Below are 13,183 nucleotides of genomic sequence, written 5' to 3'. Positions count from 1 at the left end.
TCCCAGCAAATCAGAACCGGCAGCCAGCTTCAACGCTCAGCCCGAGTCACCTGCTACTTCTGACGGCAGTTGAGAAGGGCCGGGTGGCTGCACGCATGGTTTAATAAGATGGGTCACCCAAATCTGACTTGACCACACAGGTGTCAGGGGCACCTATGCCCGCGAGGGACACTGTGTTTTTGCCCGTAGTTTCCCCAAAACTGTTTTGTTCATGCTCCGCATTTTCCTTTCTGGAACTTCTCACATGTTGCAGTGTGTTTGCAAGGAACGTGTGTATCACATGTGCAGTGATGTTGGGTTACAACTCACCTGAAGAGATTAAACCATCTCTTGTTATTTGTATTGATCTTCTATTGCCAGCTAAAATTAGTTGCAAGGGTATAGCAATTTGTAAGAAAAGTTGAGACCGGACTGGTAACTGGTGGATTATTTCCCATGCTTTCTTGAATCGCTGTCACTCTTGACAGGCAGCCTCGAAAGCAGTTATGCAGGGGGCATGCTAAATTGTCAGCATTTCATTAAAAATAAACCTCTGGATATAACAGGGTGACTACTTACCATACCCGAAAGCACAGAGAATACCAATATAGTTGCAAGAGCGTCCCCAGGGAGTTCAAGAGCAAAGCATGAATTGATCCACCTTTTCGGCATCTGCAAAGACATAGCAGGGAGAATCTTGAGCTTCTCAGAGGTGACCGTTCCTGTGAGGGAATTGTAGCTGTAATGTAGATGTCAAAATGAGTTGGTGGGTGGGAGGTCTGATTTCACAAGCTACCAGACGTGAGGGATATACGAATGTGTGTGTGTGTGTGTGTGTGTGTGTGTGTGTGTGTGTGTTAGGGTGATGGGAGGAGAGCTTTTAGGAGAGCCGCTTTATTCTGCAAAGTAGTGGGGTGTCACCTACAATGAGCCCATATAAAGAATTTTTCCGCAGGGCTGTTTTCAAGAGCATTCCCATTAAAGGGAACACTCCAGGGCAGAGATAGGGATGGATGCTAAGCACCTACAAAGCATGAAAGGAGAAGCGAGCTACAGGGTCTCGAAAAAGGGGCCGAATTTGCGCCAGACCTGGGGCTGTACTGGTCTGTTCGTTTTCAGGAAGGGAGGTGGCAGAGAGGGATGGAGACACTAGACACGAACACGCTAAAAATGGCTTGGCTGATGGACGGGGCACAGGACCGAGGTGGGGAGCGGGCTCGACAAGCATGCCTGTGTGAAGGAGAATTCAGCCGTTATGCGTGTCTGAAGCATGATGCAAGGCATCGGTGTGCTGGCCGCTTAAGATCGCTGATTTATGGCTGGATGGAGAAGGCAAACGAGGTCGTTCTTGTCAGGTGCTCATGCACCCTCAGAAAGCATGCATTCCCACTCTGTGTTTAAACATATTTATTCCTCTGTTCTAGTAAGAGTGAGCAAAACAGTTCAACCTGACCCTTATGTGCTGCTAGCCTCAGGAGACGTTGGTGCCGCCCCAAGGAGCAGGTGTAACCTGGGGGCAGAGCTCTCTTGGCCTTACAGGATCTGAAATGAAGGTGTGGTGATCACTTGATTTTCTTTGCTGTCTTCCATCCTCACAGTTTGGGACCAGCGTCAACCACCTGCTTCCAGGCGACTATTCTCTGGGTGGGTTTCGGGGGGATGACCATGTGATACGCCTGCCCAGGCTGGCCTGACCTACTCCGGATCGGGCCAGTATTCCTGGGGGCACGCTGTGGCTTTTCTCTTCTCTCAGACGTCACAACCAACTGATCCGGACACGTGGCAGTGCCACCTTCAGATACATACAGAACCTCGCCACTTTTCACCCATTTCGTGGCGAACACACGCATTCTCCCCGCTGCCAGCCTGTCTTCTGCTTCTCCCCCACGGCCTCACTCAATGCCTCTGCCCAGAGCCCTCCAGTGGCCCCCACCCCACTCACAGTGAAAGCCAAGTCCCTGATACGGTGTGCAAGGAAGATCCCCCCACAACGTGACACCTCTGCTCCACTCCAGCCACGCCGGCCTCTCCGCCCTTGCGCGGACACACTGACTTTGCTCTTGCCTCTGTGCATTGCTCGCTCTGTCCCCACACTCTGGACCCCTTGCTCCCCAATATCCACACGGCTCACTTCTTCACCTCGTTCCTCCCAGGCCCGGTTCCCTCTAGCCTTCCCCCGCCATCCCATCTAACACCTCCTCTTGCCCCCCATCCTACCCTATCTTGTCTTCCCTGCCTTCTCATTCTCCGTTGCATTAATCACCATCTGCTATATACTTTATTTATCGTATTTATAGTCTATCACCCCTGATAGAATGCAAATGCACAGGGAGCAGGGATTTCGTCTGCTGCTATAGGCCTGGTGTCTAGAATAGCATCTGGCATGGAGCAGGTCTCAATCCATATTTGCTGAGTGAATAAATGAATGAATGTCTCTCATTTTCTATTCCCAGAACCAGGACCTGGGCTTGCTGTCATAAGTGTGTCCCCGATTCAGACTCCATGTCTGAGATCCTCGTCTTAACAGTATGCCCTGCCCCCGGCCCTTGATGACTGGGGCTTGTTTTCTCTTGTCACTGTCCTTTCGCGCCACCCAGCACTGCAATGTCTGGGGAGCTGGGGGCAGCTGTCTTCTCCCCACCGGGGCTCTCCGCGGCTGCCTGCTGGTCTGCCTGCCACAGTCACTTGCCAGCATCTGTTTTCAGGGCACCTCGTGTCCTCGCCTACTATCGCTCCTCACCACAATTCCGTGATGCCTGTAGGAAGTACAGCCTGTCCTCTGTCACCATGCTCTGCAGGGACCTGTCCTGCAGCCCTGAGGACCCACCATCACCTGTCTAAGGAACATGTCCAGTTCGGAGTACAACATATGGTCACAGTTTCTTTTCCTATCCACATTAAGTGACTGAGCCCCCGTCTTGCCTTTGATGAGAGATGTTTCTTTCACCTTTGGGATCCTTGTCCCATGATCACAAGAATCTCAGGGTCCTACTCACTCCTAAGATTTACATCAAGAAGGGAAACCCAGAAATCTATCCGGTCCACTGGGGAGCCCTGGGTTGTCGTCACCTGCCACATGGTGTCACTGTTGAAATATTGAAAGCCTGGAAGCTGGTGCTGCCCTTGTCTGCTTGCAGGAGGGCTGCTGAAGTAGTGACGTGCCACCGCTGATACAGGGAAATTCAGGAGCCTGGGTCCATCCAGTTATCCAGTGAACAAAGATGCTTCAGGAACAGGGCAATGTGGCTGCCCGCTCTGGGTGAAGGGCTGGAAGAGGAAGTCCAGCCTTCCCAGTTCCTCCGAGCTGCTGTCACTGAGCACCGATGTGGGCCTGGGCTCTGTGGGAGCTGGCTGGTTAATTCATGCATGTATCCACCCCCATGCAGACCTGTGTGCGCTTCCCCGTAGGCCCTCATATCCACCCGGATACAGATCTGTGCGCGCTTCCCCCCAGACCTATCAAAGGGGTGAGTTCCTAAGAAGTCTTCAGCGGACTCCTGTCCTGTCTGGGATCAGGCTCTTCCCTAAACCCCAAGTTCTGATCCTGAGAGTACAAGAAATCCTTCTCTTGCCTTGATCCAAACAGAGCCTGCCCCATTTTGTATCTCAGAAAGAATGACATTTCTTTTAAAGAAAAAGAAAATCATCTGATTACCCATACAGTGAGACCCATGTTTTAGGTACTTGCCTCCCCCAATTAGATGTGTATACTTTTAGACTGCCTAATACTTCCTGGTCTTTTGTTCCGCCGCTATCATGAGATACAACAGAGCTTGACTTTGATGGAAAAATAAACCCAAAGAGAGTAGAGAACTTTACAAGAAGGATGCTACAGGGAGAAAGACCAAGGAGACTCATTTCCTCACTAGCAGGAAAAATAATCCTGGTAATAGTTACCATCCATGGAGCGACGACTATGTGCCTGGCACTTTGGGCAACACTATCTCACTCAACCCTTATAACAATCCTGAAAGAGAAACATTATTAGCAGACAGGTAGAGAAGAGAAAGGTGAGATGCGGAGAAGCAAAGTCCAAGCATAAAGCCAGAGATGATGCAGCAGGCTCAGGATTTAGATTTAAGTATTCCGGACTCTAAAGCTCGGACTCTTTCCAATGTACTACACTTCCTCGGTAGCAACTGAGTAACTGCTGAGTGTCTTGGCCCTTGACTATTGAGGGTACACACGAGGGTACACACGTGACTGATCACTCCCAGGCTTGACTGCTACAGAAACCGTTCGCCTACCACACAAAGTCGCCCCATCCTTTTGGTTCTGGGAGTGTCTGCTTAAGTCAGTATCTCCTTTCCCTTTTGAAATTCTGTTTCAACTCTTGTTTTCAGCACCGAATGATAGTTTTCTGATCTGCTCCTTCCTCTCCTAGATGCGGGAAAGGAGGGAGCGCCCAGCTACCCGGACTTTTGGAGTCTTCGGGCGATACCGAAGGAGATACCTTGGAGATACCTTGGAGATACCTTGGAGCACACAATTGTCCTTATTGCCAGGTGACTCTGGTGCCTCCAATAAAGGTGGGGATGGTTCTTTCCTGATGTGTGATCAGAGTTCTGGGCCTTGGAATTGTCTAGCAAGGTGCAATTCTTTTTCTCTCTTTGGAGTTTAAATGACCCCTGTAATTGATAGGTGTTGTAGTCACAAAATGGACTTTGGAAGTGCAGACAATAAAAGGCTGCTACCTTGGAAAATAGTGAGCACTTCTCTCACTTGGTGTTGCCTTCATCTCACGGTTGATCATTTTGCAGGGTTCTCTTGCCCAAGAGCAGTTTTCTTATGACTCAGAAAAATCCCCTAGGCTCTTGCAATCCATTTGAGGTCATTAAAATGCTTGAGTGAACTAAGTTCCTCTCTGTTTAAGAGAAACTTATGTAGGAGGTGTGTCTGGTTACAGGCCTCAAAATGCCATAGGAATTATCTCAGAAGAGGAGCATTTCCATTTTCTAGTGCCTTCACATGAGCATATTCAAGGAGTCCCAATCCTCTTGTATGTTAGCATTTTTTCTTGAGTTGTCTTTTAAGGATTTCTACGTAGGAACTACATGATCATGTATTTGTGTTTTCAATGTCTCCGAGCACATCCCAGAGAAGGAGGGGTGTCTCCCAATGGGGAAAAGTGAACAAAATTTCACAACCCTTTAAGTAGAACACTTACCATACAAAGATTTTTTGGTTCGTTTTCTTTCTGAAATGCGGGTAGGAAAAGAAATGACAGGGAGTTCGAGGTTCTTAATCTTAGAGCTTTTCCCGACACTCAGGGTTCCTTCTGCCCAAGGATCTCAATTTTACCGAAAACTTAAAGGCATGAAAAACTTCACCTGACGTGGGAGGGCATCATCAATGTTATGGCAATGGCTGTAACTGTCTCCATACTTAGTTATGTGAATCTTACTCCTGGTTCCTGACTCTACCAATGCATACGTTTTGGTTTACCTCTATTTGAGGATAATGGTGTAGAACCAAAACATTTTTCATCTACAAAATGGATTTCACTTGAAATATGTACTCATTAATTTTCCCAATAATGTGTAGGTCATACCATTAATTACTGAACGTCATGGGATGTCTTGCATTGGAGATAGCAGGCATGTCTGTCAGGTGCTTGTTATTAATTTCTGAGGAGTTTTTCTTCAATCTTGTCAATAAGCCACTGTGAACCTTCCTTCTTGACGATCCTAGAAGGGACATTTGTGGATTTGGTGTTAGGAATCAGATATGACAGTTTCTCCAATCTACTTTTTACAGTATGTTCGAAGTAAAATTAACAGAACAAAGCGGCTCGCTAATATAAATGAGAGCTGCCAGCATTCCAATTTCTGGTTAAAATTCAAAGAACTAAAGTATTTCACAAAGGCAATGGAATCTATTCCAAAGTAATAAAAATAAATTCCTCTCTAAAGAATAAGAACCTTAAGTATCTGTGATGCTTCCTGAAACTCTGGAATAGAGTCTACAAGATTCTATCGGGCATCACCAACTCAAATGTCTCCAGGGCCAGGTCAGTGATGTTAATTTTGGAGGACCATCTTGGTCTGCAGAATGCTCATATTAGTGAGAGGGGGCAGCTCTTCCCAGTTGTTTCCATTTGGAAATGGGGATCTGGTCTTCTCAGAACTTTCATGTCTTTGAGAGAAGCTCTAAGTCCAGATTTGTAGGAGAAAGTTCCTGTACCCTTGACCTGGACTTTCACAGGCTGTTTTATTTCATCTCAGATATTATCTCTACATCTCAAACAGCTTTTACCAGGGAAACAATAGCATCTGACATCTGGCCGCATGAGTCAATGATACAAATTTCCCTAAGGATAGTCGAGGGAAGGGGAATATCACATTATTCAATGTGATACACACTGTGATACACAATGTGATATCACATTATTCAATGTGATACACATACATATATATATATATACACATATATATATACACACATATACATATATATATATATACACACACACACACACACACATATATATATATATATATATATATATGAAGACAAGCTCTTTTAAAAACAATCTACCACAAGTTATGAATGAACACAATCATATAACTAAATAATATTGTTTAGGGGCACCTGGGTGGCTCAGTCGGTTAAGCATCTGACTCTTTATCTCAACTCAGGTAATGATCTCACGGTTCCTAGGACTGAGCCCCACATCAGGCTCTGCACTGTCAGAGAATCCCTGTTTGGGATTCTCTCTCCCTCTCTCTCTGTCCCTCCCCTGCTCTCTCTGTCTGTCTCTGTCTCTCTCAAATAAATAAACTTTAAAAAATATTGTTTAAAAATACTAACCTTTTTAAATGTTTTATGTTTTTTTTTAATTTTTGAGAGAGACAGAGAGAGAGAGAGAGAGAGAGAGAGACAGAGCATGAGCAGGGGAGGGGCAGAGAGAGAGGGGAACACAGAATCTGAAGCGGGCTCCAGGCTCTGAGCTGTCAGCACAGAACCCAATGCAGGGCTCAAACTCACGGACCGCAAGATCATGACCTGAGCTGAAGTCTGATGCTTAACCGACTGAGCCACCCAGGCTCCCCAAAAAGACTAACCTTTTTATTAGCTAAGCTAATTGCTAAACTTTGATGAATGTGTTTTAGGGATTATATAGTTTGAGGCAAAAATGAATGATCCACATACATTTTTTTGGCTAAATGTATATTGTTTTTAGCCATTAACTTTGGTTTTCCTTGTGAGAGCCCTGGAGACCCTGAATTTACCATAGACATAGATGACACAGGGCCAAGTCTCAGCCCTTGATTTTGGTACTTTGGGACTCAAGGTCTCTTTAGTTAGGAAAGATCTCTTTTGGACTTACTTCTTTTTTGCCTTTGATCCCTCTGTAGTGGACAGACCTGTTTACAAAATACCAATGTGAAGGCTCTCCTAAACTCAGTTAAATGTATTTGCTTGTATTTCTTGGTGAACCTCATCTACATGCTCCAAATTTCTAACTCAGATAAAGTTGAATGAGTTAACCTCTTCATGCCTGAGTACTAACATGAAGGTGCTGGCTTTACACATTTCCAAGGCTCCTTCACCATTCTGGCCAATGCACTGTGTTCTCTGATTTCCAGGGCCATCCTCTGGTTAGGGTATAATTCATTTCTATATACTTTGATGATGCCAGACCAGTTTGAGATGTCTTCCTAACCCACTGTGGTTTACTCCTCTTTTTCTTCCACATTCCCAGTGAATAGCTCCTCCATAACTGGGTGTTAGGACCTACCAGCCTGTGTGGGATGTGTGGGTATCTAGTCTTAGAGCTCGTCAAGAATAGGGACAGCACATTTATCTTATATTCCTAGCATGCAGTGTAGTTTGGGCATGTAATAGGCATGCAATGAATGAACAAATTCTCACGTTAGGGTTCCTGATTTTATCAAACATTTTTTCCTCTGCATACTTTTAAAACAACTTTTGAAAAAAAAATACCCCTTGATTTTGAAAAATTGGGGTTCTTCAAAGTATCTAAGATTCAACTCACTATGGAAAAAAATGGGTTGTACTGACAATTTGGTTCATACTATACATGCATGCATCCATCCATACATACACGTATATGTATATGTTTCATACATAGTTTTCAATGTTGATGACATTGATTAGGACAATACTGAAGCCCAAATTCATAGATCTAACCTATTTGGTCAGTCCTTGTGTTTTGGTCCTAGGGACTAATGGCATATCCAAAGCAATATTCTTTTACACACATTTCATGCCCAGTACAGTGTGGTGCATTGTTTGAGAACAGTTATATAAGTACAGAATAGGCTCAGGAAAGGACAGATTGTGGTTACTCTTTAAAAAATATATGATGACCCAACTTTGAGCATAGTTAAGAGGTTTTTGGACATATGAAGAATGCTCATGTTTGCCTCAGGGATATTAACTAAGAAAAGATAACCATCTTTAGTTTAAATATCACTGAAATTACATTTAAAGATGCTTCAGCCAATTCATATGATGTAGAAAAGTCTCCTAAAAGGAACATTTGTTATGTTATGTTATGTTATTTAGCTTATGTACTTAACCAACATATACAAAGACACGCATTCAAGATTCCAAGAGCAGAACCTCAACTTATATAACAGAACTTTACAGTGGTAAGAAAAACAAGGGTTTCATTGAACAACGGTTTGCTTTGTGATCATACTGTAGAACCAAACAATTCTAGACCCAAAACCCAAAACTCTGAATTGCTCCTGCCTGGTCCTACTGACCTGAAGTCCTGTAATCACACTGGATAGACTTAGAAAGCCTTGGATTCACAATTCAGATCTTCTGGATCTGTGCCTTTATCAGCAAGTCCATTATTTTAAGGTACTGCTCAGAAGAGACAACTAAGAAACAGGTGGAAACATTATTTGACTGTTTTGAAGGCAACCACGTGGGTGGGCAAAGGAAGCTTTGACCCTCTCAGCACTGGTAATCATCTGGGTCACTTGTCCTTATACAGAGGGCAATCTTTTACGTGCCAGTATGGAAAGGGCTAGTTGTCTGATGATATTTAACAACTGGGATCGCTGAGATAGATCCAGTAGAGGGATATATCTTCTGGAGACTGGGGGTTTTCCTGGGGCGGTTCCTGCAGGGGAATGAGACTAAGTCTGGGAAAAAAATAAAAGCCCTCTGGCACTCACCACTTCCTTTTGAATTCACCCGAAGAATATGGTCTACTTCTGAGGTCAAATGTCCAGCAGTCCCTGGAGGGAGCCTGTCTTACTACTCAGTATCAGGATGAGAAGAGGGTACTTTGCTTTCTCCTCAAGTGTGTTCAGAGACTAACCTTTGAAACAGCTTAGCCAAATGGAAGATTTTTCTTTGAAGGACTTGTAGATAAGTGGTTAATAACTTGCCCTTCCAGAAAGTAGAAATCTCCAAATATTTCCATTTAAATACATGTATTTCCTGTACTCTACAATAAATTGTATTTAGGTATTCAATTTAATTAAAATTAAATATATTCAAAAGCTATTCACTTTCTCTCAAAGGCCTTATGTCTATAAAGATGAGATCACATATTCATAGAGGCTTTTATTTAAGCATATTCTCAAAGTGGCTCTTAGTAAAATCCCTGAACTTTTGCCCTAGTGTCCTGTTAATGGGTGGTGTCAGGGATTCTGGCCTTCAAGGACATGATTATGGCTTTGGCCATGCCCATTATTGATTCCATAGTGAGTCAGGTTCGATTTTGATTTAGGATGAAGCCATTTCCTTTGATGAGGTCAATGAACTCTTCCTGGATCACCCCAGATATTCATTATCTGGCAGGAGTTAGTCACAGAAGTTCAACTGGATTCTTAGAAAAAAAGAAACAGGTCTGAAAATAGGGACCATCCTGCCCAGGCTCATGGGGAGAAAGGGAAGATGACAGTGAAAGGCTCCTCTACACAAAGGCTCGTCATGCCTAGGTAATCACTTCTCCATCTGCCCGAACTCTCGCTTCCCATTTCCGTCCTGTTTACCTGGTCTCCTCTCCTCCTGTGTTCTATCTGCGTTCCACCCACACTCCTGAGCTCCCTCTGCTTATTTCAGACCCAGCCTCTGCTATTCGTCCGACAAACTGGTGAGGAGTTCATGGTTTCCCCCTCATCTAGACAGCTCTTCTCTTGGATTCAGGACAGTGGCTTTCACAGCAGACAGAAGTGAGTTCAAATCCCAACCCTTCCTCTTACTAACCTCGTGACATTCCACAAGTTTTTAGGTCGCCCCAGGCTTCAGTTTAACCGGCTGTGAAATGGGCTTAATAACACGTCTCAGAGTTGGTGTAAAGATGAAAGGACATGAGGCATGCTAAGTGTTTAAACCGACTGGCAGCTAATCCCCAATTACATACTGGTTTGAATAACATCCTACCTTTCTCTCGTTCACAAAGCGTTTTCTATTACTCTACTGACGTAACCACCACGTAAGCTGCTGCAGGAATTACTCTTAGAACGCTGTGGCACTAACACCACACGGGAAGCTATGGTATCATTGAAAGGCCACAGGCTTCCGAGGCTGCTGCTCTGGGGTTGGGATCCCGGCTCTGCCATGTCCTAGCTGCACTCTGACGGACTCATTTCGCCTTTCTTGCCCTAGATAGAGACTACACGGAAGCCTCATTGGATTGTTGATTAAATGAGGTAATATGTATTGAAGGCTTAATCTGTGCTAAGTCCTGTCCTAAATTCTCATTAATTTTGTCAAAAGCACCGTCTGAGCACCATCTGAGTTACAGGGAAACTGAGGCTCAGAGAGGTTCGGGCACTTGCAAGAGGTGACGCCGGATGTGGGCTGCGGGGACCAAGGCAGCCGTCCCAAAGCGTGCCATGCTGGCATGTTGAGTATTTTGAATAAAAGTTACTTAAGAGACAGTCCGTGCAAGAACACTCAGGCCCCTGTGTCCCCCTGAAAGCAGGAAATTAAACTCCCATGTAACAGGTACTTTGTACCAGGAGGTGAGGAGACAACCTTTTCACCAGAAATGGGAAATTGAGAGCCGTATGAACAATGCACCCTTGTCACTTTTTGCTAATTTACTACCACAACCCAAATTCTGTTTAGACTTCCTTACTAATCCAAACGCCCAAAGTTTTGTCTTGTTTTGTTCTTGCCCTATCAAATCCTCACAGAGTTATGGTCTCTTTGTCTCAAATGTAGGACAATGACCTGCCTTGGTCATTTCCTCAGGTCTCAATGTCACAATCGGGCCTCCCCTGGGTACACATCATAAAATTTTACTTTTTCTCCTGTTAATCCGTCTGACGTAAATGTAACTTTTCGTCCAGCCAGAAGACCGTGAGGGCCCAGCAGAATGGACCCTTCAGAGCCCAGGGGTGGCCCCCGTGGGCCACTCATGAAAGGGCTTTCTGTCTGCTCGGGTGTGACCCCAGGGGAAGGCTGGGACAGCGCTCCCTGCTCGGCAGTGTTGAAATGCTTCGTGTAAAGGCTTCGTCTCCCCGGCGAGACTGTAAGCTTCTTCAGAGCACACGGTGTGTTTTTGGTTTGCTCTCCTTTCCCCAGCACTTAGCGGAGCATTGCGTTATAACAGACATTTGATAAATTTCCCGTCGATTCACATGTGTAGTGGTAACACTCCCGGCTCCTGAGGGCTTCCTGGAAGCCTCTCATGGGGTAGTGGTTTACTTGTCAACAAGAAGGACGATGTAGGAATGATGCTGACATGACAGTTAAGGGATTCTGAGCACTTATTTCGTACCTGGAAGTTGATGCGGATTACCTCACTTACTCCTCTCAGCAATCCGACAAATCACATGCTGTAATGAACCCGTGTTACAGATGAGGAAACTGAGCCTGAGCAACTATGTGATCTGCCTAATGTCCTGGGGCTATGAAGGCTGGAGGTTAGAAGCCCGGATTTGACACTGGCAGTCTGATTCTGGAGCCTGACTTCTTCCTGACTTCCTAAAAATCGGCCTGATGACCTGCCAATTTCTTGTTTCACGATTCTTTCTGTAATTTTTTTTACTGTGGCAAAATATGCATGCCATAAAATTTACCATTTTAACCAGTTTGAAGCACACAGTTCAGCGGCATCAACTACAAACACATAGTTGTACAATCACCACCATCTGTCTCCAGAACTTTCTCATCTTCCCCAACAGGAACTCTGTCCCCATTAAACACAAACTCCTCATTCCTCTCTTCCTCCCCCTTCCTCTGAAAATGTGTTTTCTTTCAAGGTGAGTATTTCAGTGTGAAAGGTGACTATTCTAATACTTTTTTAAAAATTTTAATGTTTATTATTTATTTTTGAAAGAGAGAGAGAGAGACAGAGCTCAAGTGGGGGACCGTTAGAGAGAGAGGGAGACACCAAACCTGAAGCAGGCTCCAGGTTCTGAGCTGTCAGCCCAGAGCCCCGTGTGGGGCTCAAACTCACGAACTGTGAGATCGTGACCTGAGCCGAAGTCGGATGCCCAACCGACTGAGCCACCCAGGTGTCCCATGACCATTTCAATTATTGAGGACTAGTCTGAGAATTTGTGTCACGGAAGTTTTGGCAAATTCTGTACCCTGATGATTGTCTCACTCACCTTGGTCCTGGAGCCTTGTGACCTTGTTTTCTGACTGATATCAGCGGGCCTGGGGGCAGAAAGGTCTTTGGTGACAGATGGCTTCTCCCGTTTAAATCAGTCCTCTTACAGATTTTTCCCATCTCCGGGCTTGTTCATTTTTCTGTTAGTGCTGCCACATCCCCATGATGTGGGCCCAGAATTCTGAGTCACTGGCTTTACTTACGTCAGAGAGAGGTACAATGACAAAGGAAAACCGCCGTAATTAATATCTGTAAACTGTGTGCTGACTTGTTGCGTGAGGGGGAATGCTTGTATTATGGGTGTAAAATTTTCAGCAGCACCCATAGCTCAGTCACAGGTAGAGTTGAAACAAAACAATCTGGCCAGAAGTACTAGAAATAATCCATCTGTATATGAAATGAGGGGAAGTGACAGACTCTGTTCCTATTGTCCTTTCGCAGACATGCCTCTTCAGGTTGTGGATGGCATGACATTTTTCATCTTGACAAGGCCAGTTTATGAAACAGACACAGGGGCAGAGCCAGAAGATCACAGTTGTTTTAATGCTCCATTCCAGCCAACGTCCTTGTGAGAGCCACTTAAAGTCACCACGTCTTTAAAATACAGCTTATTCCACAGCAGCAACGGTGCCTACGTAACAGAAGATTATT

The 13,183-nt window shown here is 45.0% G+C and overlaps 1 long non-coding RNA gene across 1 annotated transcript; it reads right to left on the bottom strand.

Moving 5' to 3' along the window:
• Nucleotides 1-563: 563 nt before the first annotated feature.
• LOC125147025 (uncharacterized) lies at nt 564-12,800 on the bottom strand. The gene is made up of 3 exons (XR_007144966.1): nt 12,531-12,800; nt 5,531-5,666; nt 564-651 (listed from the first exon to the last, which is right to left on the bottom strand). It is a non-coding gene; the product is annotated as an uncharacterized LOC125147025 (long non-coding RNA).
• Nucleotides 12,801-13,183: the final 383 nt, after the last annotated feature.

The sequence above is a fragment of the Prionailurus viverrinus genome, chromosome D1 (assembly GCF_022837055.1).
Source record: "Prionailurus viverrinus isolate Anna chromosome D1, UM_Priviv_1.0, whole genome shotgun sequence".
NCBI lineage: Eukaryota > Metazoa > Chordata > Mammalia > Carnivora > Felidae > Prionailurus > Prionailurus viverrinus.
This window is presented reverse-complemented; position numbering and strand designations above follow the sequence as displayed.